This window comes from Lycium barbarum, chromosome 8 (genome assembly GCF_019175385.1).
Source record: "Lycium barbarum isolate Lr01 chromosome 8, ASM1917538v2, whole genome shotgun sequence".
Classification (NCBI taxonomy): domain Eukaryota; kingdom Viridiplantae; phylum Streptophyta; class Magnoliopsida; order Solanales; family Solanaceae; genus Lycium; species Lycium barbarum.
In genome coordinates, this window is record NC_083344.1 from 25,168,987 (window position 1) to 25,196,917 (window position 27,931).

The window sequence follows — 27,931 nt, forward strand, 5'->3', positions numbered from 1 at the left end:
TCATATACATATCCTTATCATATACATATCATTTACATAGCATACCCGACCACGAAGGTTCGGTGTTTCCCGTACCCGACCATGGCGAGGCTCGGTTATCATACATACTTGGCCAACCAAGGCTCAGTGTTACACATACCTGGCCCTACGAAGGCTCGGTGTTATCCGTGCCCAACTGCAGTGGTGCGCGCGCATCGTCATATACATATATATACAGCTATATATTCTACCCGGCCATATAAGCTCGGGGTTTCATAATAGCCACACATAGGCACACATACATATAAGCTCATAGGCATCTTTAGCATTGTCACTACTATTGTCGTCATCATTATCGTTATCGCTATTATCGTCGTCATCATTATTATCACTACCATTATCGTCATTCATTACGTCTATCCTTATAGGATTATTCGTCATATGATGAATTTAGTACAATCATAATACATATCAAGGATTATAAGTTTTGTATCTTTTTGAAGATAGAATCTTTTAGAGCGCATCCTAGGCTCATAGAAGAATCTTTTAAAGAAGGGTTTGCCTTACATACCTTCCCGTTCAACTATTCTACAGTTGCATGTTCTCCTCCAATGCTCATGTTTCTACCTTCATTAGAGTCATACTATCATTAGAAATCGATGGCTAGCATACATGACTAAGGCTAGAGAAAATTGGACAACATCTCCTTTATTTATACAACATTCCTCTTATTACACCTAGAAAATTATCCGTTAACGGACAGTGAATAGACTAACGAAGGGCATGACGTATTCGATGTTTTGATAGGTATGAAATAGAATTTGATGACTCTAATCAAGGTTCAAAGACATTTGAGGTGAGGGAAGGAAGGTTGTCAATGAAAGCAAGGGGTAAGTTGAGTATCAGATAAGAATTTCGAGTGACAAGTTAAGGATGGCGTAATGATGTCTTGGAGAAGAGTGATAACATCCCTTAGATTGGTATTGAAGTGTTAAGCAAGTGTTAAGAAGGTTCTATAAGGATTGGAGATCAAACGAAACGACGAGAACAACTTCGGAAAAGCTGTGAGTTACACGACCACATTATATGGCCCGTGAAATGTTATATGGACCGTATAATGGTCCGTATAACCCAAAAGCAACGAATGTTTCCAAGGTGGTGAACCACGACCACTTGTACGGACCGTGTAATGTTCCACGGACCGTACAAGTGTTCGTGGAAGTCCCGACGGGCTGAGTTATTATAAGTATTTAAATGCGATCCCACTTCATTATATTCATTCTCCTCACTTCTCCACTTCTCTCCAAGCTTCTAGAGGGTTCCATACACACTTTATATACAAGAATACAAAGGAAAGTGAAGATCAATATAAGGAATTCAAGTGAATCAAGTGCAAGAAGCTCACTAGGGTTCCTCCAAGTCAAGAATTCTCTTGGGAGTGAAGCTAGGGTTTTCTCCAAGTGAAGTATTACCCGACAAACCCCGTTCCTACGCATTCCAAGGTGAGTTTCATGATTATTCCATGTTGTTTAATGTGTTTAAAGTTAAAAACACATGGATTGTAGAAAAATATAGGAAATGGGTCATGAATGTGTGAATAGTGACCTTGATGGGTAAAGGTTTCGATTGAATTATGAATATTGGTATGTTGTGGTTGTAAGTATGTTGTGAATGACATTTAGACAATGGAATAAGTATTATATATGAGAAAACTCGATAGTGAACTATAACCACAATTATGGAGAAATTGAAGAGGAATTGTGAAATGCAGATAATGTAGATGAATGATGATTGTTGTCTATTATATTGTGAGTGTTGCTATGAACGTTTGGGAGTTGATATATAATATGGCGAAAGTAGTATAAACAGAGGTAATTCCGCCTAATTTTCTTTAGCTTTAGTAAGCACGTTTAAGTAATCGTTTAACTAATGTTAATACGAACTCCCTTGAAGGTAAGGACGCGAGCATTGAAGGAGATCGATCAAGCGGTAGAATAGCTAAAGGAAAAGGTATGTAAGGCTAACCCTTTCCTTCTAAGGCATGGATCTTCCTTATTTTCCATGATGATCCTATACGATGGAGACTATGAGTCCATGAATATACAAAGCTACATACGCATATGATTAAGAAAGGAAATACGATATGAGATATGATATTCCCTCCTTCTTCATGATTTTTCCTACGTATCGAAAACTATGAGTATACGATCATAAAGAACTTCATACAAGATAAAGAAAAGAGACACGTTACGAGCATGGTGATATTGATGATGAATCTAAGTCTAGGAGTCCTAAAGCTTATGAATGACATTCCTACGAAGATGGTAATCCTTATACTATTCCTATGATATTATTTCCCCTACATCTCTATGAATTTCTTATATTCCGGAGCTAAGAATCTATGATCATGAATAGCCACGTGAGATAAAGACAAGAGGCATGTTATAAGCTTAAGTCTAAAGATTCTAGAGTTCATGGTATAATGTTTCTACAAAGCTAACGGTATTAACTACGATCTATTGATGTTGCTTGTCGTATACACTCACCTTATATGCTAATTCCTTCTAGGTGAGTCAGAATGCTTATGAATGCTCCATAATGAAATCTGGGGTTCTCAACCTTATGTCACCCCGACATTGTTATAGATTGTCTATAAGCTCTAATGCATGTCCTATGACCAATGTTCCAAAAAGTTACAAGCCTATGTTCATAGAGGATTTCATATGAGATAAAGGCAAGAGATATGCTATAGAAACGATAATGGTAATGTTGAGCCTAATTCTAGAGATTATAACGTATATCATGCGATATTCATACGAAGTTCATGCTACGTATATGATGTGATTTTCATAGATTGTCTTTAAATTCAAATGTATGTTTTAATGAAAGGTTACGATAAGATTATAAGATGTATGTGATGGCAATGATGATGATGTGATATACCGATCCTTGTTATGATGTATGTGATATGGTCGAGCCACTACGTGGCCGAATACGAATATTGTCGAGCCACTACGTGGCCGAATACGGATAATGTCGAGCCACTACGTGGCCGAATACAGATAATGTTTTATGTGTTTGAGAAGATACGGTACTACGATGACGAATTATATGACATAATGATGTATATGCTATGACGATTCGTGTACGACAATTATGTATATATGATATATGTATGAAATGTATTTATCCTTAAAGGTCGCGCGAGTTTTGCCTTCACCTTATGACTTATGATTTCTCTATCATGTTTATTTCATTCATGCCTTACATACTCAGTACAATATTCGTACTGACGTCCGTTTTCTTTGGACGCTGTGTTCATTCCCACAGGTAGACAGGGAGACGGCGCAGACCTTTAGGAGCTATCAGTAGATTTGCAGGAGCACTCCATTATTCCGGAGGTGCTAATCGGGTTTATACTTTTGTGTATATATATGTATATGTATTTTGGGCACGATGGGGTCTTGTCCCGTCCATATGTCTAGTACTCTAGTAGAGGCTCGTAGATACGTATGTGTGGGTAGTATGGTCTCCCGATGCTACTATGGTGTATATATTACTATTTGATAGCCGACGGGCGTATGTATATAAAATTAATTATGTTTTCCAAATGAAAATGGTTGTATTATGATTATGAGTATATAAATGGGAAAGAAGCGCATAATGACTATGATGAGTAAGGAAATGAGCGGTGCTCGGTGGTTAGCCTCGGGTACCCGTCATGGCCCCTAGTCGAGTCGTGACAAAAGTGGTATCAGAGCAGTTGAGTCCCAGGAAATGCGTACGAGCCATGTCTAGTAGAGTCTTGTTTATGATGTGTTGCGCGCCACACTAATAAACAAGAGCCTACAGGGCATCTAGGAAGAATGACCATTTTTCATCTTAAGAGATCGTGCGATAGAGCTGTGTTATAAGATTTTTCCCTCTTAATAGTGTGCTATAATTTCAGAAATGCCGCCAAAGGGAAAAGCTACAGCCGCCCAGAAGGGCAAGACTACGACAAAAAGGCAGATAGAAAGAGAGCCGCCCATGAATGTAGAAGAGGGCGAGTCACATAATGAGGGTCTATCTAATACCTCCTCCACCCCGCCCAATGTAGAAGAACAAGGAGGAGCTTCAGCTCTATTTCCTCCGCCAGTTGCTTCGGGTCAAAAAGTGACCGAGGCTATCCATTTATTGACACAACTAGTTGCTGCCCAGGCACAGCGGCAGGGTTCGGGTTCAAGTGACAGGGCCGTTAGTACTAGAGCCCGTGATTTTATGAGTTTGAATCCCCCGGAGTTTTTCGGGTCAAAGCCGGATGAAGACCCTCAAGGTTTTATTGATGAAATATTGAGAACATTGAAGATTATTCATGCCTCCGAAACCGAATCTGTGGAGTTAGCATCTTATAGACTCCGAGATGTGGCAGTTTTATGGTATAATAATTAGATATCATCAAGAAAAGAGAATGCGCCTCCCCCGGTTTGGCAAGAATTTTTAGATGCCTTCATCCGCCACTATTTGCCACCCGAGGTCCGCCGAGCTAGAGCGGATAGGTTCTTAAATTTGAAACAAAGAAATATGAGTGCCCGGGAGTATAACCTTCAATTCAATTCATTGGCTAGATATGCCCCGGCTATGGTGGCCGATATGGGAGATAGAGTGCACAGGTTTGTGAGTGGCCTAGGGCCACATTTGTTCAAAGATTGCTTAACGGCTTCATTGCAAGACAGGATGGATATTTCCCGCATTCAAGCCCATGCTCAAAATCTAGAAGAGCAACGACGTCCGCAAAAGGGCGAGCGTGATATGGATTAGGGGCAAAGTAAGAGGGCCAGATCCATAGGTGCTGATAGCGACTATAGAGGGGGATCGAGGCAGACATATTCTAGACACTTAGGCCAGTCGGTGACTAGTGTACCCCCACGAGTTGCAGGCCAGGGGTCCGATCGCTCTAGTCATCCCGGACCGGATCAGAGTTTCACAGAGTCGGGTTCTCGGTATAGGAGTGATTTAGGCCAGAGGAGATCATCTATACTACAATGTACCTAGTGCGGTAAGCTACATTGGGGACCGTGTCGATTGGGTTCGGATGTTTGTTATGTTTGCGGCCAGTCAGGTCATATTATGAGAGAGTGCCCATTTCGAGGTGGTAGGCGTGCGGTTCAGCCCACAGGATCAGCGGCTGGTTCTTCTTTGGTGCGCCCGGGAGGGCAGACGTCCCCAGTTCCAGCAGGTCGAGGTAGAGGCAGAGGGGGAGCATCTACTTCAGGTGCCACTTAGCCCCGTATATATGCTTTAGCTGAGCGACAGGATCTAGAGTCATTCCCCGATGCCGTCACAGGTGTATCTGCACCTTTGATAATGTGTGAAAGGAGAAATAAATATTTGTAATATTAAGCAAGTATGAATTGAGAGGTTTTATCCTATGTGGCAATGGTAATCGGTAAAGTATGATATGTGGTATTAACAATGTTTATACATCCTTGAGGATGGTATTGATCCATCACCTGTAATCTTTATGAAATACCTTTTTAAAGGTACCACCGATGGGACTTAAGGGGGGATTGTAATGACGATAGTACTTAAGTTCTAAGGAAGTAAGGTATGAAGAGTAGAACTTCCAAGATAGTAGCTGCTGAATGATAGAGAAAAGATAGGGTCAGTTAGAAAAAGTAAGAGAGAGACGTACGCCACCGAGTAAGTTAGTTATTAATGAAAGCTTCCTTATCGTGCAGACTATATTGTCAATATATTTTATGAAGATGTGAGTGTAAGGAAAATATACGATACATGATTTATAGCACTTTAGAAGTTACCATTATAGGATTATTGAGTTAGTAGTACGAGGCTGCATAATCAATGAAGGACATGAGAGATGTCCTAGAAGCATTTACTGTATGATAGAAAGGGAAAGGAGAGGTGTAGGCAGATATGAAAATGCCCCCCCCCCCCCCAAATAGCCCAGGATGTAAGTTAAGAACTAGAAATGCAAGCTTGAAAAAGGTATGTACGTTTTCTTTTTATGCTTTTGGGTCGTGTGCGGCCGAACTCTATTGCTATTCTGTTGTTGCCCTGTGAGGCAATGTTATTATGGGCTGTTGTGACAGGATGGTAGTGCCATATTACAGGGGAAACTATGGCGAACTTTTTGTAGAATTCCCGAGTGTTTAACATTCGAGGACGAATGTTCCAAAACGGGGGAAGAATGTTACACCTTGGAAATTTTCCGTTAACGGACAGTGAATAGACTAACGAAGGGAATGACGTATACGATGTTTTGATAAGTAAGAAATAGCATTTGATGACTCTAATCAAGGTTCAAAGACATTCGAGGTGAGGGAAGGAAGGTTGTCAAGGAAAGCAAGGGGTAAGTTGAGTATCGGATAAGAATTTCGAGTGACAAGTTAAGGATGGCGTAATGATGTCTTGGAGAAGAGTGATAACTTCCGTTAGATTGGTATTGTGAGTGTTGCTATGAACGTTTGGGAGTTGATATAGAATATGGGGAAAGTAGTACAAACAAAGGAAATGCTGCCCAATTTTCTTTAGCTTTAGTAAGCACGTTTAAGTAATCGTTTAACTAATGTTAATACGAACTCCCTTGAAGGTATGGACGCGAGTATTGAAGGAGAACGATCAAGCGGTAGAATAGCTAAAGGAAAAGGTATGTTAGGCTAACCATTTCCTTCTAAGGCATGAATCTTCCTAATTTTCCACGATCTTCCTATACAATGGAGACTATGAGTCCATGAATATAAAAAGCTACATACGCATATGATTAAGAAAGGAAATACGATATGAGATATGATATTCCCTCCTTCTTCATGATTTTTCCTACGTATCGAAAACTATGAGTCTACGATCATAAAGAACTTCATACAAGATAAAGAAAAGAGACACGTTACGAGCATGACGATATTGATGATGAATCTAAGTCTAGGAGTCCTAAAGCTCATAAATGACATTCCTACGAAGATGGTAATCCTTATACTATTCCTATGATATTATTTGCCCTATATCTCTATGAATTTCTTATATTCCGGAGCTAAGAATCTATGATCATGAATAGCCACATGAGATAAAGACAAGAGGCATGTTATAAGCTTAAGTCTAAAGATTCTAGAGTTCATGGTATAATGTTTCTACAAAGCTAACGGTATTAACTACGATCTATTGATGTTGCTTGTCGTATACACTCACCTTATATGCTAATTCCTTCAAGGTGAGTCAGAATGCTTATGAATGCTCCATAATGAAATCTGGGGTTCTCAACCTTATGTCACCCCGACATTGTTATAGAATTTCTATAAGCTCTAATGCATGTCCTATGACCAATGTTCCGAAAAGTTACGAGTCTATGTTCATAGAGGATTTCATATGAGATAAAGGCAAGAGATATGCTATAGAAACGATAATGGTAATGTTGAGCTTAAGTCTAGAGATTATAATGTCTATCATACGATATTCATACGAAGTTCATGGTACGAATATGATGTGATTTTCATAGATTGTCTTTAAATTCAAATGTATGTTTTAATGAAAGGTTACGATAAGCTTTTAAGATGTATGTGATGGCAATAATGATGCTGAGATATACCGATCCTTGTTATGATGTATGTGATATGGTCGAGCCACTACGTGGCTGAATACGGAAGACATGTATGTGATATTGTCGAGCTACTACGTGGCCAAATACGGATATTGTTGAGCCACTACGTGGCCGAATACGGATATTGTTGAGCCACTACGTGGACGAATACGGATTATGTCGAGCCACTACATGGCCGAATACGGATAATGTTTTATGTGTATGAGCAGATACGGTACTACGATGACGAATTATTTGACATAATGATGTGTACGCTATGACGATTCATGTATGACGATTATCTATATATGATATATTTATGAAATGTGTTCATCCTTAAAGGTCGCGCGGGTTTTGCCTTCACCTTATGACTTATGATTTCTCTATCATTTTTATTTCATTCATGCCTTACATACTCAGTACAATATTCGTACTGACGTCCGTTTTCTTTGGACGCTGTGTTCATGCCCACAGGTAGACAGGGAGACGGCGCAGACCTTTAGGAGCTATCAGTAGATTTGCAGGAGCACTCCATTATTCCGGAGGTGCTAATCGGGTTTATACTTTTGTGTATATATATGTATATGTATTTTGGGGACGACGGGGTCTTGTCCCGTCCATATGTCTAGTACTCTAGTAGAGGCTCGTAGATACGTATGTGTGGGTAGTATGGTCTCCCGATGCTACTATGGTGTATATATTACTATTTGATAGCCGACGGGCGTATGTATATAAAATTAATTATGTTTTCCAAATAAAAAATGGTTGTCTTATGATTATGAGTATATAAATGGGAAAGAAGCGCATAATGACTATGACGAGTAAGGAAATGAGCGGTGCTCGGTGGTTAGCCCCAGGTACCCGTCACGTCCCCTAGTTGGGTCGTGACACCTCCATATCATATATCAACTCCCAAACGTCAATAATACATTCACAATATCATAACAATAGTCTTTATTCATCCACATTATCCATATCTCTCAATTTACTTCCAATTATCCATATCCATGGTTATAACACACATTTACATTCATTCATATACAATGTCTACCCCATGTTCTTAACATCATTTATAACATATCCATATAACAACATGTTATATCCCGTATTTTTGAACCTCGGAGCATCTGCTGGGGTGGGGCCCACATACCGAGATTTTTTTTTGGAACATCTGAAAAGTCATATGAATCACATATGTAAAGTTAAACACAACTCATGAAGTACCTTTGGACCAAATCAAAGTGGAAACCCTCCAAACGAATATTTTTAAGAAAACGTTTTCGGGTGACCTGACTTTGGGGGGCAAAAACTGTATTGTAAGTTTGGAATTTCGAAAATACCTTGAAATAGAAGTTGTAGATAATTGAATTAGCTTTCCATCCATAGGTCGTGGGTTCCCAGGTGACGTCGGTACAAGGAGATATGAACGTTTTAAGGTCGAAAGGTCAGTTGGCTAGGCCCAACTCGGGACCAACCGAGTTGGCCCAAAAAAATGAAAAAAAAATTCAGGCCCAAGTGAGGAGCCATTCGGCCATGGTCCAGAAAAAGGATCCAAGCCCATGGAATTAAGTCATGTGGTCAATGAATAAAAGACCACTTAATCATCCAAATTCCATAGAACTTTCAAGAGAAAGAATAGGAGGAAAAACAAGAGAAAAACAAGAACAAAAAGAGGGCATTTCGGGTTTGGCCATAGAAAAATCACCCCTCAAAATCTTGCCTCTAAAATTATTTTCTTGTTGAATTCCTACTAAATTAAGTGTCCTCTACAACTTGGTGTAATTGTTTTGGAAGAAGGAGCACTTATTTCTTCAAGTTGACAACTTGTTCAAGTGAAGAAGTTTGTAGAAAAAGGTAAGAATCAATTCCTTTTTCTTATGTTATGAAGGTTTGTTTATGTTGTGGTATGTGGAAATGAGTAGAAATTATGGAAATAAGGAAGTTTGCAAAGTGGGTATGTATATATATATGTAGCCATGGGTTTATATATGTTGTATACATATATGAGTTGAATTTTATGTTGCATTCTAGTTGTGGTTATGATGGAAATTATATTGGGAATGAAAGTTGAATGAATTTTGGTTGAAGTTGGAATATAGATGATTATGTCACTTTAGAATAATTTTGTGATATTATGGAAATGAAGTTGTTAAGATGTGAATTATGATTATGGTTGATGAATTTGGAAGTTGGAAATTTGTTATGAAGTTGTATGCCAAAGATTTGATGTTTTGCATAAGTTATGATTTTGGCGGAAGATTGTATATCATGTATATCGAGTGTATATCTTAAGGAAAACGATATGAAATGTTTCTAGAACTATATGGTGATGATCATGATGGTTGTTGAATATGAAATTATTGATCTTAGTTGAAAGTTGGGTTGAATTGAAGATTATGTCAACTTGTGAGAAAAATGACTAGTTGAAGGATATTTATGTTTTTAATGTTCATTGTTGATATTGTTGTTGTCGTTTGGGTTGTTGTTGATGATTTATAGCCGAGTTGAATTCTCGGGGTGTCATATGTATAGGGGAAGTGCTGCCGAAATTTCGGTAGCCAAATATGCTTAAAGTTGAAATAATGGCATTAATAATTCACAATTGGTAAACTTGACCAATTGCAGTTTTTCGACAAAACGGGAAGTGAGTTTGGAAAGGCTTAAGGAGCGCGAAAGGTATGTAAAGCAACCCCAATTCTTCCCTTGGCATGCCCCTAGTGTGTTAGGGTCGGATCCGGGCCTCGAAGGACCTCTTGGCCCTCGGAATCCGCAAGACAAAATTTCAGTTTTTCCTTCAGTAGAATTGAACCATTTTGATACGCTTTTTCTGAAATTATGCAATTTTGCTCTAAATTATTCAGAAAGTCATAGAATGTTTGTATAACCTTTTTAGGTGATACTATATGCTTAGAGGGCACAATTTGAGCCCGCCGCCTTGTTTGTCCCAAGGCGGGCCCGCTATTTACGGTTTTGCCCCTAATGTGTTAAAGCTTCCTTTTTAAGCGATTTTTGAAAGAAATGTTTTAATTACCCTACTAATCGCTTAACGAATATTATTTTAAATATTCTGTTAAATATTATAAATTATTTTGACACTCGGAATGACTTCGGGAAAGTTATACTTCTGTAATTTATTATGATATCCGAAATACATTTATTATGATTCCGTCCGACCCCATTGGATTTGTTTGTCTTTGATACTCTTCATCGAGTCTTTGAAAACATTTATTATATTTTTAAATTGCATTAGTCTCTCACTACTCCATTCGTGGATGTCCCAATGTTTCCCACACTGAGCCCGGGCCAGGATATGTTGTCAAGCGTAATTCTCTGCATTGTTCGCCGCGCCCCGATGTGAGGGGGCAGGTATACGCGTACATGGGTCTGTGGAGTATGATGTGCCATGTCCGCCTATTCTGATCTGATCTGTTATGGCCATTCTGATATGACATTTTATGATACGGGGCCACGCCCCTTTTTCTGATTCCTCTGTATAGTGGCACCGGCGTCGGGAGGGTGGCCACATTCTGTCTGCCGAGTCCCGTGTCAGGGACCGGATATGATATGATATGACATATGTTTCTGTACGCATTCTGTCTGTTTTGGAAATATGCATTTGACACTCTGGATTCTGTACTCATTTTCTGTAACCATTATGATTTGACTTCTGTGATTCCGCTTTACATATTCAGTATATATTTCGTACTGACCCCCTTTCTTCGGGGGCTGCGTTTTCATGCCGCGCAGGTACTGACGACAGGTTCGCTGATCCACACGTTTAGGATCCTATTTCTGCTATTTGGGGCGCTCTCTTCTACAGAGCCCATCTTTTGGTACAGTCTGTCACTGCTATCTGGATATGTACTTTGTTCAGGGTATGACGGGGCCCTGTCCCGTCTTATGATTATGATATGTTCTGTAGAGGTCTGTGGATACATCTGTGTGCGTTCTGTACATATGTTTGGGATATTCTGTTCTGTGATGGCCTTATCGGCCTATGTGTGCCAAGTCTGTTTTTCTGCTAAATTCTGTAGCGACCACTAATATTATTATTATATTATTATTCTGTTAATATGCTAATTTGGGTTATCGGGTACGTATAGGTGCCCAGCTCGGGCACTGGTCGCGGCCCACGGGGTTGGGTCGTGACACAACACATCAAGAATCATAATTCAATTCAAGCTATTACTCAAAATGGCACTATTTCCACATTCATGATCCATTTTTTTCTATACCCTTCTACAATCCAAGTGTTTCAACTTTCAAATACCTTAAACAACATGGAAATAGGATAAATTTAACCTTAGATGTTGTAGGAACAAGCTTTGGGTGGAGATACTTCACTTGAGCCAAAACCCTAGTTCATCTCCAATGAGATTTCTTGACTTTGATGATCTTTAATGGGTTTCTTACACTTGATTCACTTAGTTTATGTTGTTGATCACTAATATCTCTTGAATGTTTGTGGGAGAAATGTAGAGTGATGTTTTAGAGAGAAGGGGTGTGATAGGGAAATGAAATGAAATGAAACTTAGATCTTTCATTAAATACACCAAATCTGTCCCGACCAGTTCTACGGACCAACATACGGTCCGTATAATTTATATTGACCGTATGTCTGGCTGTAGATTTGGTCCAGAGAAGGGTGCTAATCTGGGCTGATTGTACGGTCTAATATACTGTCCGTATGTTTTATACGGCCAGTATGTTTGGCCGTATAATCTCCAGTTTTCCGAGGTTCGTTTTCGTCGACTCGTTTGATCTCCAATCCTTATGGAACCTTCTTAGCACTTGTTTATCACCTCATTAACAATATAAGGGACGTTATAACTCTTCTCTAAAGCATTATTAAATCCTCGTTAACTTGTTACTCGTAATTCCTTTTCGATACCTATCGTATGCCTTGCCTTCTCTTGGCAAACTTTCTTCCCCTACCTCTAACGTCTTTGAAATATTAACTAGGGTCATCAAATATCATTCCTTACTTATCGAGATACCGTATACTTCGTGCTCTTTGTTATTCTATTCACTGTGCATCAACGGAAAATTTTCCGAGGTGTAACATTCTTCCCCCCTTAAGAACATTCGTCCTCGAATGTTAAGTCCTCGGGGTTTTATAAAAATTTTGCCAGAGTTTTCCCTGTAATATGGCACTACCATCCTGTCACAACAACCCATAATAACAATGCCTCACAGGGCCACAACATAATAGCAATAGAATTTGGCCACACACGACCTAAAAGCATAAAAGGAAACATACATACCTTATGATCTTGACGTCTTATCTTGGATCTCTTCTAGGGGCTGAAATAAATGCGGGTACTTGGATCTCATAATTTCTTCCGCTTCCCATGTCATTTCTTCTCGTTTATTGCTTCTCCATAAAACCTTAACTGAGGCTTCTTCTTTGTTTCTAAGCCTCCGTACTTGCCTATCTAGTATGGCAATGGGTACTTATTAATAAGTCAACTTTTCCGTTACTTGAACATCATATACTGGTACGATCCTAGTAGGATCTCCAACACATTTACGAAGCATCGAGACATGAAAAACTGGGTGAACTGACTCTAAATTAGGAGGTAGATCTAACTCATAGGCCACTTTACCTACTTTGCGCACAATCTCATAAGGCCCAATGTATCGGGGACTGAGCTTCCCCTTTTTTCCAATTCTCATTACACCCTTCATTGGTGACACTTTTAAGAATACCCAATCTTTCACTCGGAACTCTAAGTCCCTTCGATGATTATCCGCATAGGACTTTTGACGACTTTGAGCTGCTAATAACCGATCTTGTATGAGCTTGACTTTCTCTATGGCTTGCTGGACCAAGTCTGGCCCTATCAATTTAGTCTCTCCTACCTCGAACCACCCAATTGGGGATCTACACTTTCGCCCATATAAAGCCTCATACGGTGCCATTTAGATGCTAGAATGATAACTATTGTTATAAGCAAATTCAATGAGTGACAAGTGATCATCCCAATTACCTCCAAAATCTATCATACATGCCCGTAACATATATTCAAGAGTCTGAATGGTGCGTTCGGCTTGTCCATCGGTCTATGGATGAAATGCCGTGCTAAGGCTCACTTAGGTCCCTTAACCCTCTTGGAAAGACTTCCAATAATTAGCTGTAAACTGGGTCCCTCTATCAGAGATAATAGATGCTGGGACACCATGGAGTCGCACTATCTCTTTAACATAAAGCTTTGCATAATCTTCCGCCACATATGTTGTTCTGACTGGAAAGAAATGAGCTGACTTCGTGAGTCTTTCTACAATCACCCATATGGAATCATACTTACGTCGAGAACGGGGTAAGCCTGTAATGAAGTCCATGTTAATTACTTCCCACATCCAAGTTGAAATTTCTATAGCTTGCAACAATCCGCCCGACTTTTGGTGCTAAATTTTCACTTGTTGACAGTTGGGACATTGGGCTACGAATTCCGCTATATCTTTCTTCATCCCATTCCACCAATATATAGATTTAAGATCATGGTACATTTTCGTCGCTCCAGGGTGGACAGAATAACGGGAGCAATGGGCTTCTCTCAATATTTGACGGCCTAAACCTGCCACATTAGGAACACATAATCTGCCTCGGCATTGGAGAACTCCGTCTCCTGCAAGCTCAAATGATGACTCCTCCTTCTGAGGGAGTGTATCCTTGTAATGCATTAGCATGGAATCTTCGTATTGTCGCTCTTTTACTTCCGCTATTAGCGACGAGACTGCTGAATTCTGAATGGTAGTTCCCCTGCTATCTGAGTCCACTACTCGAACTCCTAGGCTAGCTAACTGCTGGAGCTCACGAGCCATTTCTCTCTTCTCTGGTCGTACATCATACAAACTTCCCGTAGATCTACGACTAAGAGCATTAGCCACAACGTTTTCCTTTCCGGGGTGATATAAGATATCAACATCATAATCTTTTAGCAATTCCAACCATCGTCATTGCCGCAAATTCAACTCTTTCTGCTTGAAGATATACTGAAGGCTCTTATGATCGGTATAAATATCCACATGGATATCATATAAATAATGTCTCCACATCTTTAATGCATGAATCACTGCAGCCAATTCTAGATCATGGGTTGGGTAATTTTTCTCATGGTTTCGTAATTGCCTTGAAGCATACGCAATCACCTTACCATGTTGCATCAACACACAGCCTAGCCCAATGCCTGAGGCATCGCAATAAACAACATATCCTTCCAATCCCTCTGGAAGTGTCAGGACTGGGGCAGAAGTCAATCTATCTTTTAACTCTTGGAAACTACGTTCACAAGCATCTGTCCATTGAAACTTTGCTGATTTCTGGATCAACTTTGTGAGTGGTGCAGAAATAGAAGAAAAACCTTCAACAAATCTCCTGTAATAACCTGCTAAGCCTAGAAAGCTACGAACCTCCGTAGGAGTTGTGGGCCTTCGCCAAGTCTTCACGGCCTCAATCTTTTGGCTATCTACCTGAATACCATCGGCTGCAACAATGTGCCCCAGGAATGTCACTGAGTTAAACCCAAACTCACACTTAGAAAATTTTGCAAACAACTCGAGTTTGAAGAACTCTAAGGACAGCACGCAAATGATCCGCATGTTCTGCCTCGGATCTAGAATACACCAAGATATCGTCGATGAATACAATCACAAATAGATCTAGGAAGGGCCTGAACACATTGTTCATCAAATCCATAAATACTGCCGGTGCATTAGTTAGCCCAAATGACATTACCCAGAACTCAAAATGGCCATATCTTGTTCTGAAGGCTGTCTTAGGGATATCTTTCTCCCTAACTCTCACTTGATGATACCCGGACCTCAAATCTATCTTTGAAAACCATTTGGCACCTTGTAATTGATCAAATAAGTCATCAATCCTCGGAAGAGGATATTTGTTCTTAATCGTCACCTTATTCAATTGCCGATAGTCAATGCACATTCTCGAGGAGCCATCTTTCTTTCGGACAAACAATACGGGTGCTCCCCACGGGGATAAACTAGGCCTAATAAAGCCTTTCTCAAGCAAGTCTTTCAATTGCTCCTTCAATTCTTTCAATTCTGCGGGAGCCATTCTATAAGGAGGAATAGATATAGGCTTAGTGTCTGGAAACACATCAATAGCAAAATCAATCTCCCGCTCAGGAGGGAGGCCTGGAAGCTCTTCCGGGAACACATCCGGAAATTCATTCACCATGGGGACTGACTGAAGAGTTGCGATTCAGCTTCTACATCTTGAACCCGCACTAGATGATAAATGCAACCTTTCGTGATCATTTTTCTTGCCTTTAGATAGGAAATAAACCTACCTTTTGGTGATGCAGTATTCCCTTTCCATTCTAAAATTGGGTTCTCCCGGAAATTGGAAACGAACCACTTTCATTCTACAATCGACATTGGCATAGAAAGAAGCAACCAATCCATGCCCATAATAACATCAAAATCTACCATTTCTAGCTCATGCAAGTCAATCATAGTACGACAGTCACAAATCACGATTATGTAATTCTATATACTCGGCTAGCTATTACCGATTCACCAATGGGTGTAGACACCTCAAAAGGTTTGATCGACTCCGGCTCGACTCTAAACCGACCTGCAATATACGGAGTAACATCTGACAATGTGGATCCTGGATCTATCAAAGCATATACATCATGAGAAAATACCGATAATATACTTGTGACCACATCAGGAGAAGACTCAAGATTTTGGCGTCCAGCCAAAGCATAAATACGGTGCTGAGGACCGCTAGAACTGGGGACTCTCCCTCTGCCTCTACCATGGCCAACTGGCGCATGTGAACCTGGCCCCATAGGGCGTACAGACGATGAAGATCCAACTACCGACCCCGAAGGCTGGGTCATACCTTTACCACCAACTGAGGGGCAATCACACATAATATGACCCGGCCGGCCACATGAATAGCAAACCTCTGAACCCGATCGGCTGACCCGAATCACCTCTGAACTGTGACCTCGAAAAACCCTGACTCGGCCCGGAACGAGTAGATCTATCGAATCTCTGGCTTGAAAATCGTGGTGGCGCACTAGTCATAGAAAGGCCTGAATGCCTAGAAACCTGCTGTCTGTGCCTGCCTCTAAACTTACTCATCGAACCCGAAGATCTATCCCTCTTGCTATGAAACCTATCATGCTCACGCTCACTTCTTTGTTGTTGTAGGCTTTCTTCTAAATTTTGAGCATGGGCCTTAATGCGTGAAATATCCATATTGTCCTGAAGGGACGCAGTCAAGCACCTATCCATCAAATGTGTCCCTAGGCCTTTCACAAATCGGTGCACTTGGTCACCCATATCCGCTACCATGGCCGAAGCATACCTAGCCAAAGAATTGAAGTGGAGACTATACTCTAAAGCACTCATGCTTCCTTGCCTCAAATTCAAGAACTTATCGGCTCTAGCTCACTGAACTTCTGGAGGCATATAGTGTCGGAGGAAAGCATCAACAAATTCTTGCCATACCGGGGGAGGTGCATTGGCTCCCCATGAAGCCATCCAAACCGCATACGAATGGATCGAGACATCCCTCAATCTATATGACGCTAACTCCACCGATTCGGTGTCCGAAACATGTATCAAACGAAGCGTCCTTAGCATTCCATCAATAAAATTCTGAGAGTCCTCATCCGGCTTTGATCCAAATAATTTCGAAGGGTTCAAACTAATGAAATCACGGGCCCTTGCACTAACAGTCCTATCACTTTGCCCTGTACTTTGCCGGTGAGTCTGAGCAGCAACCAATTGAGTAAGCAAATGAATGACCTCTTTTACATCTTGGCCCGAAGCATCCGGTGGAGGAGCCGGAGGTGCTGGAGTTGGAGCTGAGGCTCCCTCACGCTCCTCAAAAATAGGAACTGTGTGGGAGGACTGAGATTGAGCCGCATTCAGGGACTCACTTTCCTCTACAACTGTTGGCGGTGCTCTTTCAGCCCGCTTTTCTGCCATTGTCTTGCCCTTTTGGGTTGCCGTAGCCTTTCTCTTTATAGGCATCTCCGAAATACATAACGCATGACATGGTTAAGGAAAATAAGTTCTTATATCATAGCTCTATCGCACGATCTTATGAAGAACGAAGGTCATTCATTCCTAAAACTGCCCGTAGCCTCTTGTTTATAAGTGTGGCGCGCAACACACCCATAACCAAGACTCTACTGGACACAGCTCGTAGACCACCCTAGGACAGAATTGCTTATACCACTTTTGTCACGACTCAACCGGAGGGCCGCGACGGGCACCCGGTGCTAGCCCACCCGGGCACCTCTTAACATACCTTTACATTTACATCTAAGTGAGCCATATATTAAATCATACATTTCTATTCATCAATCATACTAATCCCATTGGGCAACAATACCTCTATATCATCATTGGCATCTATGCCCATATCAATGTACATAAGCTGACGAGGCTAACAAAAAAATATCCAAAATATAGGCCTACAAGGCCAAACACATCTAACTATATACACATGTCTACAATCCTCTAAGGATAGTATGTCATATCATATAGGTGGGACAGGACCCCGCTATGCCCATAAATATATACACAAAAGAATAAGTACCAAAAGCTTTAGCACCGAAAGAAATAGAGCTCCGCTATGTAGTCCCTGAGTAATGTAGCTATGAATCAAGTCTGTCTCCCTGGCCACCTGTGGGCATGATGCAGCGTCCACAAACAAAAGGACGTCAGTATGAAGAATGTACTGAGTATGTAAAGCATGATCAATATCATTATAGAAGCATAATAAGCAACATAAGAAATAACATAAGATGGGAGATAGTAGTATCATCGTCATAAGCACTTACTTGCTTTTCATAGGGACTTTCCATTTCTAATGCGAGATTTTTGTACATACATCCGTGTTCGTATCCATACTCATATACGTACTCATTTACATTCATATCCATAATCGTATTCTTATACACATTCTTATTCGTATTTGTATTATGTCCGTATTCATACTAATATCTACATCATATACATATCCATATCATATACATATCCTTATCATATACATATCATTTACAGAGCATACCCGACCACGAAGGTTCGGTGTTTCCCGTACCCGACCATGGCGAGGCTCGGTTATCATACATACTTGGCCAACCAAGGCTCAGTGTTACACATACCTGGCCCTACCAAGGCTCAGTGTTATCCGTGCCCAACTGCAGAGGTGCGCGCGCATCATCATATATATATATATACATCTATATATTCTACCCGGCCATATAAGCTCGGGGTTTCATAATAGCCACACATAGGCACACATACATATAAGCTCATAGGATTCTTTAGCATTGTCACTACTATTGTTGTCATCATTATCGCTATCGCTATTATCGTCGTCATCATTATTATCACTACCATTATCGTCATTCATTACGTCTATCCTTATAGGATTATTCGCCATATGAGGAATTTAGTACAATCATAATACATATCAAGGATTATAAGTTTTGTATCTTTTTGAAGATAGAATCTTTTAGAGCGCATCCTAGGCTCATAGAAGAATCGATGTTTGGCCAAAGAACCATGCCATATGAAAGAAGGGTTAGCCTTACATACCATTCCGTTCAACTATTCTACACTTGCATGTTCTCCTCCAATGCTCATGTTTCTGCCTTCATTAGAGTCATACTATCATTAGAAATCGATGGCTCGCATACATGACTAAGGCTAGAGAAAATTGGACAGCATCTCCTTTATTTATACAACATTCCTCTTGTTACACCTAGAAAATTTTCCGTTAACGGACAGTGAATAGACTAACGAAGGGCACGATGTATATGATATTTTGATAGGTAAGAAATAGCATTTGATGACTCTATTCAAGGTTCAAAGACATTTGAGGTGAGGGAAGGAAGGTTATCAAGGAAAGCAAGGGGTAAGTTGAGTATCGGATAAGAATTTCGAGTGACAAGTTAAGGATGGCGTAATGATGTCTTGGAGAAGAGTGATAACGTCCCTTAGATTGGTATTGAAGTGCTAAGCAAGTGTTAAGAAGGTTCTATAACGATTGGAGATCAAACGAAACGACGAGAACAACTTCGGAAAAGCTGTGAGTTACACGACCACATTATACGGCCCGTGAAATGTTATACAGACCGTATAATGGTCCGTATAACCCTACAACAACGAATTTTTTCAAGGTGGTGAACCACGACCACTTCTACGGACCGTGCAATGTTCCACGGACCGTACAAGTGTCCGTGGAAGTCTCGACGGGCTGAGTTATTCTAAGTATTTAAATGCGATCCCACTTCATTATATTCATTCTCCTCACTTCTCCACTTCTCTCCAAGCTTCTAGAGGGTTCCATACACACTTTATATACAAGAATACAAAGGAAAGTGAAGATCAATATCAGGAATTCAAGTGAATCAAGTGCAAGAAGCTCACTAGGGTTCCTCCAAGTCAAGAATTCTCTTGGGAGTGAAGCTAGGGTTTTCTCCAAGTGAAGTATTACCAACCAAAACCCGTTCCTACGCATTCCAAGGTGAGTTTCATGATTATTCCATGTTGTTTAAGGTGTTGATAGTTAAAAACACATGGATTGTAGAAAAATATAGGAAATGGATCATGAATGTGTGAATAGTGACATTGTTGGGTAAAGGTTTGGATTGAATTATGAATATTGGTATGTTGCGGTTGTAAGTATGTTGTGAATGACATTTAGACCATGGAATAAGTATTATATATGAGAAAACGCGATAGTGAACTATAACCACAAATATGGAGAAATTGAAGAGGAATTGTGAAATGCGGATAATGTAGATGAGTGATGATTGTTGTCTATTATATTGTGAGTGTTGCTATGAACGTTTGGGAGTTGATATAGAATATGGGGAAAGTAGTACAAACAAAGGAAATGCTCCCCAATTTTATTTAGCTTTAGTAAGCACATTTAAGTAATCGTTTAACTAATGTTAATACGAACTCCCTTGTAGGTAAGGACGCGAGCATTGAAGGAGAACGATCAAGCGGTAGAATAGCTAAAGGAAAAGGTATGTAAGGCTAACCCTTTCCTTCTAAGGCATGAATCTTCATAATTTTCCATGATCATCCTATACAATGGAGACTATGAGTCCATGAATATACAAAGCTACATACGCATATGATTAAGTAAGGAAATACGATATGAGATATGATATTCCCTCGTTCTTCATGATTTTTCCTACGTATCAAAAACTATGAGTCTACGATCATAAAGAACTTCATACAAGATAAAGAAAAGAGACACATTACGAGCATGACGATATTGATGATGAATCTAAGTCTAGGAGTCCTAAAGCTCATGAATGACATTCCTACGAAGATGGTAATCCTTATACTATTCCTATGATATTAATTCCCCTACATCTCTATGACTTTCTTATATTCCGGAGATAAGAATCTATGATCATGAATAGCCACGTGAGATAATGACAAGAGGCATGCTATGAGCACGATAATGAAGATGATAAGCTTAAGTCTAAAGATTCTAGAGTTCATGGTATAATGTTTCTACAAAGCTAACGGTATTAGAAAGGGAAAGGAGAGGTGTACGCAGATATGAAAATGCCCCCCCCCCCCCCCCCAAAATAGCCCAGGATGTAAGTTAAGAACTAGAAATACAAGCTTGAAAAAGGTATGAACGTTTTCTTTTTATGCTTTTGGGTCGTGTGTGGCCGAACTCTATTGCTATTATGTTGTGGCCCTGTGAGGCAATGTTATTATGGGTTGTTGCGACAGGATGGTAGTGCCATATTACAGGGGAAACTATGGCGAAATTTTCGTAGAATTCCCAAGTGTTTAACATTCGAGGACGAATGTTCCAAAAGGGGGGAAGAATGTTACACCTTGGAAATTTTCCGTTAACGGACAGTGAATAGACTAACGAAGGGCACGACGTATACGATGTTTTGATAGGTAAGAAATAGCATTTGATGACTCTAATCAAGGTTCAAAGACATTTGAGGTGAGGGAAGGAAGGTTGTCAAGGAAAGCAAGGGGTAAGTTGAGTATCGGTTACGAATATCGAGTGACAAGTTAAGGATGGTGTAATGATGTCTTGTAGAAGAGTGATAACGTCCCTTAGATTGGTATTGAAGTGTTAAGAAAGTGTTAAGAAGGTTCTATAAGGATTGGAGATCAAACGAAACGACGAGAACAACTTCGGAAAAGCTGTGAGTTACACGACCACATTATACGGCCCGTGAAATGTTATACGGACCGTATAATGGTCCGTATAACCCCACAACAACGAAGTTTTCCAAGGTGGTGAACCACGACCACTTGTACGGACCGTGTAATGTTCCACGGACCGTACAAGTGTTCGTGGAAGTCCCGACGGGCTGAGTTATTATAAGTATTTAAATGCGATCCCACTTCATTATATTCATTCTCCTCACTTCTCCACTTCTCTCCAAGCTTCTAGAGGGTTCCATACACACTTTATATACAAGAATACAAAGGAAAGTGAAGATCAATATAAGGAATTCAAGTGAATCAAGTGCAAGAAGCTCACTAGGGTTCCTCCAAGTCAAGAATTCTCTTGGGAGTGAAGCTAGGGTTTTCTCCAAGTGAAGTATTACCAGACAAACCCCGTTCCTACGCATTCCAAGGTGAGTTTCATGATTATTCCATGTTGTTTAAGGTGTTGAAAGTTAAAAATACATGGATTGTAGAAAAATATAGGAAATGGGTCATGAATGTGTGAATAGTGACATTGTTGGGTAAATGTTTGGATTGAATTATGAATATTGGTATGTTGTGGTTGTAAGTTTGTTGTGAATGACATTTAGACCATGGAATAAGTATTATATATGAGTAAACGCGATAATGAACTATAACCACAATTATGGGAAAATTGAAGACGAATGGTGAAATGCGGATAATGTCGATGAATGATGATTGTTGTCTATTATATTGTGAGTGTTGTTATAAACGTTTGGAGTTGATATAGAATATGGGGAAAGTAGTATAAAAAACGGAAATGCTGCCTAATTTTCTTTAGCTTTAGTAAGCACGTTTAAGTAATCGTTTAACTAATGTTAATACGAACTCCCTTGAAGGTAAGGACGCGAGCATTGAAGGAGAACGATCAAGCGGTAGAATAGCTAAAGGAAAAGGTATGTAAGGCTAACCCTTTCCTTCTAAGGCATGAATCTTCCTAATTTTCCACAATCATCCTATACGATTGAGACTATGAGTCCATGAATATACAAAGCTACATACACATATGATTAAGAAAGGAAATACAATATGAGATATGATATTCCCTCCTTCTTCATGATTTTTCCTACGTATCGAAAACTATGAGTCTACGATCATAAAGAACTTCATACAAGATAAAGAAAAGAGACATGTTACGAGCATGACGATATTGATGATGAATATAAGTCTAGGAGTCCTAAAGCTCATGAATGACATTCCTACGAAGATGGTAATCCTTGTACTATTCCTATGATATTATTTGCCCTACATCTCTATGACTTTCTTATATTCCGGAGCTAATAATCTATGATCATGAATAGCCACGTGAGATAAAGACAAGAGGCATGTTATGAGCACGATAATGAAGATGATAAGCTTAAGTCTAAAGATTCTAGAGTTCATGGTATAATGTTTCTACAAAGCTAACGGTATTAACTACGATCTATTGATGTTGCTTGTCGTATACACTCACCTTATATGCTAATTCCTTCAAGGTTAGGCAGAATGCTTATGAATGCTCCATAATGGAATCTGGGGTTCTCAACCTTATGTCACCCCGACATTGTTATAGATTGTCTATAAGCTCTAATGCATGTCCTATGACTAATGTTTCGAAAAGTTACGAGTCTATGTTCATAGAGGATTTCATATGAGATAAAGGCAAGAGATATGCTATAGAAACGATAATGGTAATGTTGAGCTTAAGTCTAGAGATTATAATGTCTATCATACGATGTTCATACGAAGTTCATGCTACGAATATGATGTGATTTTCATAGATTGTCTTTAAATTCAAATGTATGTTTTAATGAAAGGTTACGATAAGCTTATAAGAAGTATGTGATGGCAATGATGATGATGATATATACCGATCCTTGTTATGATGTATGTGATATGGTCGAGCCACTACGTGGCCGAATACGGATATTGTCGAGCCACTACGTGGCCGAATACGGATAATGTCGAGCCACTACGTGGCCGAATACGGATAATGTTTTATGTGTTTGAGAAGATACGGTACCACGATGACGAATTATATGACATAATGATGTATACGCTATGACGATTCATGTACGACGATTATGTATATATGATATATGTATGAAATGTATTCATCCTTAAAGGTCGTGCGGGTTTTGCCTGCACCTTATGACTTATGATTTCTCTATCATGTTTATTTCATTCATGCCTTACATACTTAGTACAATATTCGTACTGACGTCCGTTTTCTTTGGACGCTGTGTTCATGCCCACAGGTAGACAGGGAAACGGCGCAGACCTTTAGGAGCTATCAGCAGATTTGCAGGAGCACTCCATTATTCCGGAGGTGCTAATCGGGTTTATACTATTGTGCATATATATATGTATATGTATTTTGGGCACGACGGGGTCTTGTCCCGTCCATATGTCTAGTACTCTAGTAGAGGCTCGTAGATACATATGTGTGGGTAGTATGGTCTCCCGATGCTACTATGGTGTATATATTACTATTTGATAGCCGACGGGTGTATGTATATAAAATTAATTATGTTTTCCAAATAAAAAATGGTTGTCTTATGATTATGAGTATATAAATGGGAAAGAAGCGCATAATGACTATGACGAGTAAGGAAATGAGCGGTGCTCGGTGGTTATCCTCGGGTACCCGTCACGGCCCCTAATCGGGTCGTGACACCTCCATATCATCTATCAACTCCCAAACGTCAATAATACATTCACAATATCATAACAATAGTCTTTATTCATCCACATTATCCATATCTCTCAATTTACTTCCAATTATCCATATCCATGGTTATAACACATATTTACATTCATTCATATACAATGTCTACCCCATGTTGTTAACATCTTTTATAACATATCCATATCACAACACATCAAGAATCATAACTCAATTCAAGCTATTACTCAAAATGACATTATTTCCACATTCGTGACCCATTTTTTTCTATACCCTTCTACAATCCAAGTGTTTCAACTTTCAAATACCTTAAACAACATGGAAATACCATAAATCTTACCTTAGATGTTGTAGGAACATGATTTGGGTGGAAATACTTCACTTGAGCCAAAACCCTAGTTCATCTCCAATGAGATTTCTTGACTTTGATGATCTTTAATGGGTTTCTTACACTTGATTCACTTAGTTTATGTTGTTGATCACTAATATCTCTTGAATTCTTGTGGGAGAAATGTAGAGAGATGTTTTAGAGAGAAGGGGTGTGATAGGGAAATGAAATGAAATGAAACTTGGATCCCTCATTAAATACACCAAATCTGACCCGACCAGTTATACGGACCAACATACGGTCCGTATAATTTATACTGACCGTATGTCTGGCTGTAGATTTGGTCCAGATTTGGGTGCCAATCTGGGCTGATTGTATGGTCCAACATACGGTCTGTATGTTTTATATGGCCAGTATGTTTGGCTGTATAATCCCTAGTTTTTCGAGGTTCGTTTTCGTCGACTCGTTTGATCTCCAATCCTTATGGAACCTTCTTAGCACTTGTTTATCACCTCATTAACAATCTAAGGGACGTTATAACTCTTCTCCAAAGCATTATTAAATCCTCGTTAACTTGTTACTCGTAATTTCTTTTCGATACCTATGTATGCCTTGCCTTCTCTTGGTAAACTTTCTTCCCCTACCTCTAACATCTTTGAAATCTTAACTAGGGTCATCAAATATCATTAATTACTTATCGAGATACCGTATACTTCGTGCTCTTCGTTAGTCTATTCACTATGCATCAACAGAAATGCCGAGATACCGTATACTTCCTGCTATAGGTGTAACACGTATAAATGCGAAAATACTGAATGAGTCTGAATAAGTAGCCAACAAGGCTAACACAAATGCCTGTTAATATCTGACTGCCCGAACTATAGTCTATAAAGCCTATGATGAATACTGAAAGGGGTTAACTGTCTACCAGGACAAGGCCTCGGCGTACCCAACTGACTAACATAATGTAAAGACTAAAGACATGATAACACCCCGAAAGAACTGGAGCTCACCAAGCAGCTGATACGAGCAAGTCCTAGCTAGCAGAATCGTCAACCTGTAAATCGTTGCCTACATCGCGAGATGCAGGCCCCCGGGCAACAAAATGGGATGTCAGTACATTTGAATTGCACCGGTATGTAAAGTAACTGAAAGAAAGAACTGTAAATGGGGTGCTCGGGGAAAGGGTAGCCCAAATCAATAAACATGTAAAGGAAGTAAAGATATAAATACTCCGTGTTCTGAATGATAACTGAAATGAACAAAGGAAGTAAAGATATATGATATATGATATATGATAACTGAAATGAACAAAGGAAGTAAAGATATGAATACTCCGTGTTCTGAATGGAGAACCACCTGTTTAACTGAAAATCATGGTCTGTGGCCTTAGGCCCAATATATATTTGCATACATAATCTGTGGCCTTGTGCCCTAGTATAAGTATGCAAAATCTGTGGCCTTGTGCCTAAGTATGAGCATGCTAAATCTGTGGCCTTGTGCCTAAGTATAAGCATGCTAAGCCTGTGGCCTTGTGCCCATTTACAGGTATTTAACATTCAACAATTTGTATTAAGGAACTGAGGATCAGATTGTAATGCATAACTCTGGAATACTGAACATTACTATACTGAAACATGTATTCGTGAATTGATTATGACACCTGAAGCTTTACTATTTATAAACATGATGAGTATAATCTAGACTAAGACTCATGGGAATTAAACACGAGTCTATATTGATTACGTACTGAGTTCACAATATTCAAAGTGATAATCATGAACAACTACGAAACTATAATCTCAAAGGATCGAAGTACTGAACTTTTCATGAACTAGGGCAAAATCTGTATTTCTGATATAACTGGAAAAGTCATGCAGAACGAGGCGTAAGGAAGATCAATAACTTTCCCACACGTAGATAGTTAGGCCTACATACCTTAATTGCTTCACAATCCACAATAAGAATCTGAACTTTGAGAAGAATCTCAAAAGCCTGTGTCTCAAACCTTGAATGAGGGTTTTCTTGAAAACCCTAGGTTAAGAACAATGTTTTTCCCTTAGGTTAGATGAACACATGATTAAATCCACTTGGAATAGGTTAGGATTGCTTACCTTGATGTTCTTGGTGATGAGGTGAGGAGAAACTGTATTCTAGGGCTTGGGAACTGTGAAAAGTAGGAAATAAAACTGAAGTCCCGTATTTATACTATTCACTAAAGCGGGAAAGTATGCCCACAAAGTACGTCCCGCACTTTGAAGTGTGGCCCTTAGTTGTAGCCCGTACCTGGATTGTCAAAATCCAGTAACTGGGCTAAGATCGCTGGAATGTACGGGCACAAAGTATGTCCTGCACTTTGATGTGCGTCCCGTACTTGTAGCTCGTACCTCGATGGCAATTTCCAGAAACTTCAACTTTTTCCCAAACAAAGTTCGGCTTGAAAGTACGGCAGTACCTTGAAGTACGGCCCGTCCTTTTTGACATAGCCCGCACTTTTACCGTTGAAATCAAGTTTTCAATCCCAACACTCTGTCTCGGTTTCTAAGTCCTGAGTCAAGAACGTAAGCTAGTTTAAGGGAACTGGGAGTTACAGTGTGCATATGTATTCATGCTTTTATATGAACATGTAGGCTCACATTCTGTGATTAATCGTTAGGTTATTGTCGGGGGGGGGGGGGGGGGGCATTTATGCTTTTATACAATATCTCATGCATATTACACTTGATGAATCATATAGTTATGTTCGATGGATAGGGGCGGCTCAATATTATTTGTGAACTAAAGTCAAACTTCAAAATGAGGCCTTAATCTATTTTTTCAGGAAAGAAAAAATATTTTTACTTGAAGTCTACTTTTCTAGCTTTTTGGGATGTAAAGTTATGAATAATTATTTTATAATCGATTTCTTCTAATAATTCATTTTCAATTGATAGTATACCAATTCATTCAATCTTTCTCGATACATAAGCACATCATTCGCTAGGGATGAAGTTCATTCAGTTGCATTCTGGTAGCACTACAAAATGTTGATCTTAAGTAAGATTTTATTAATTGTAATTTTGAAAAACTTCTTTGAAATATTCCCTCAAAGCTTGAAAAGTGACAAGGAACATCAAATAATGCACAATATTTTTTATCAACTTTCAAC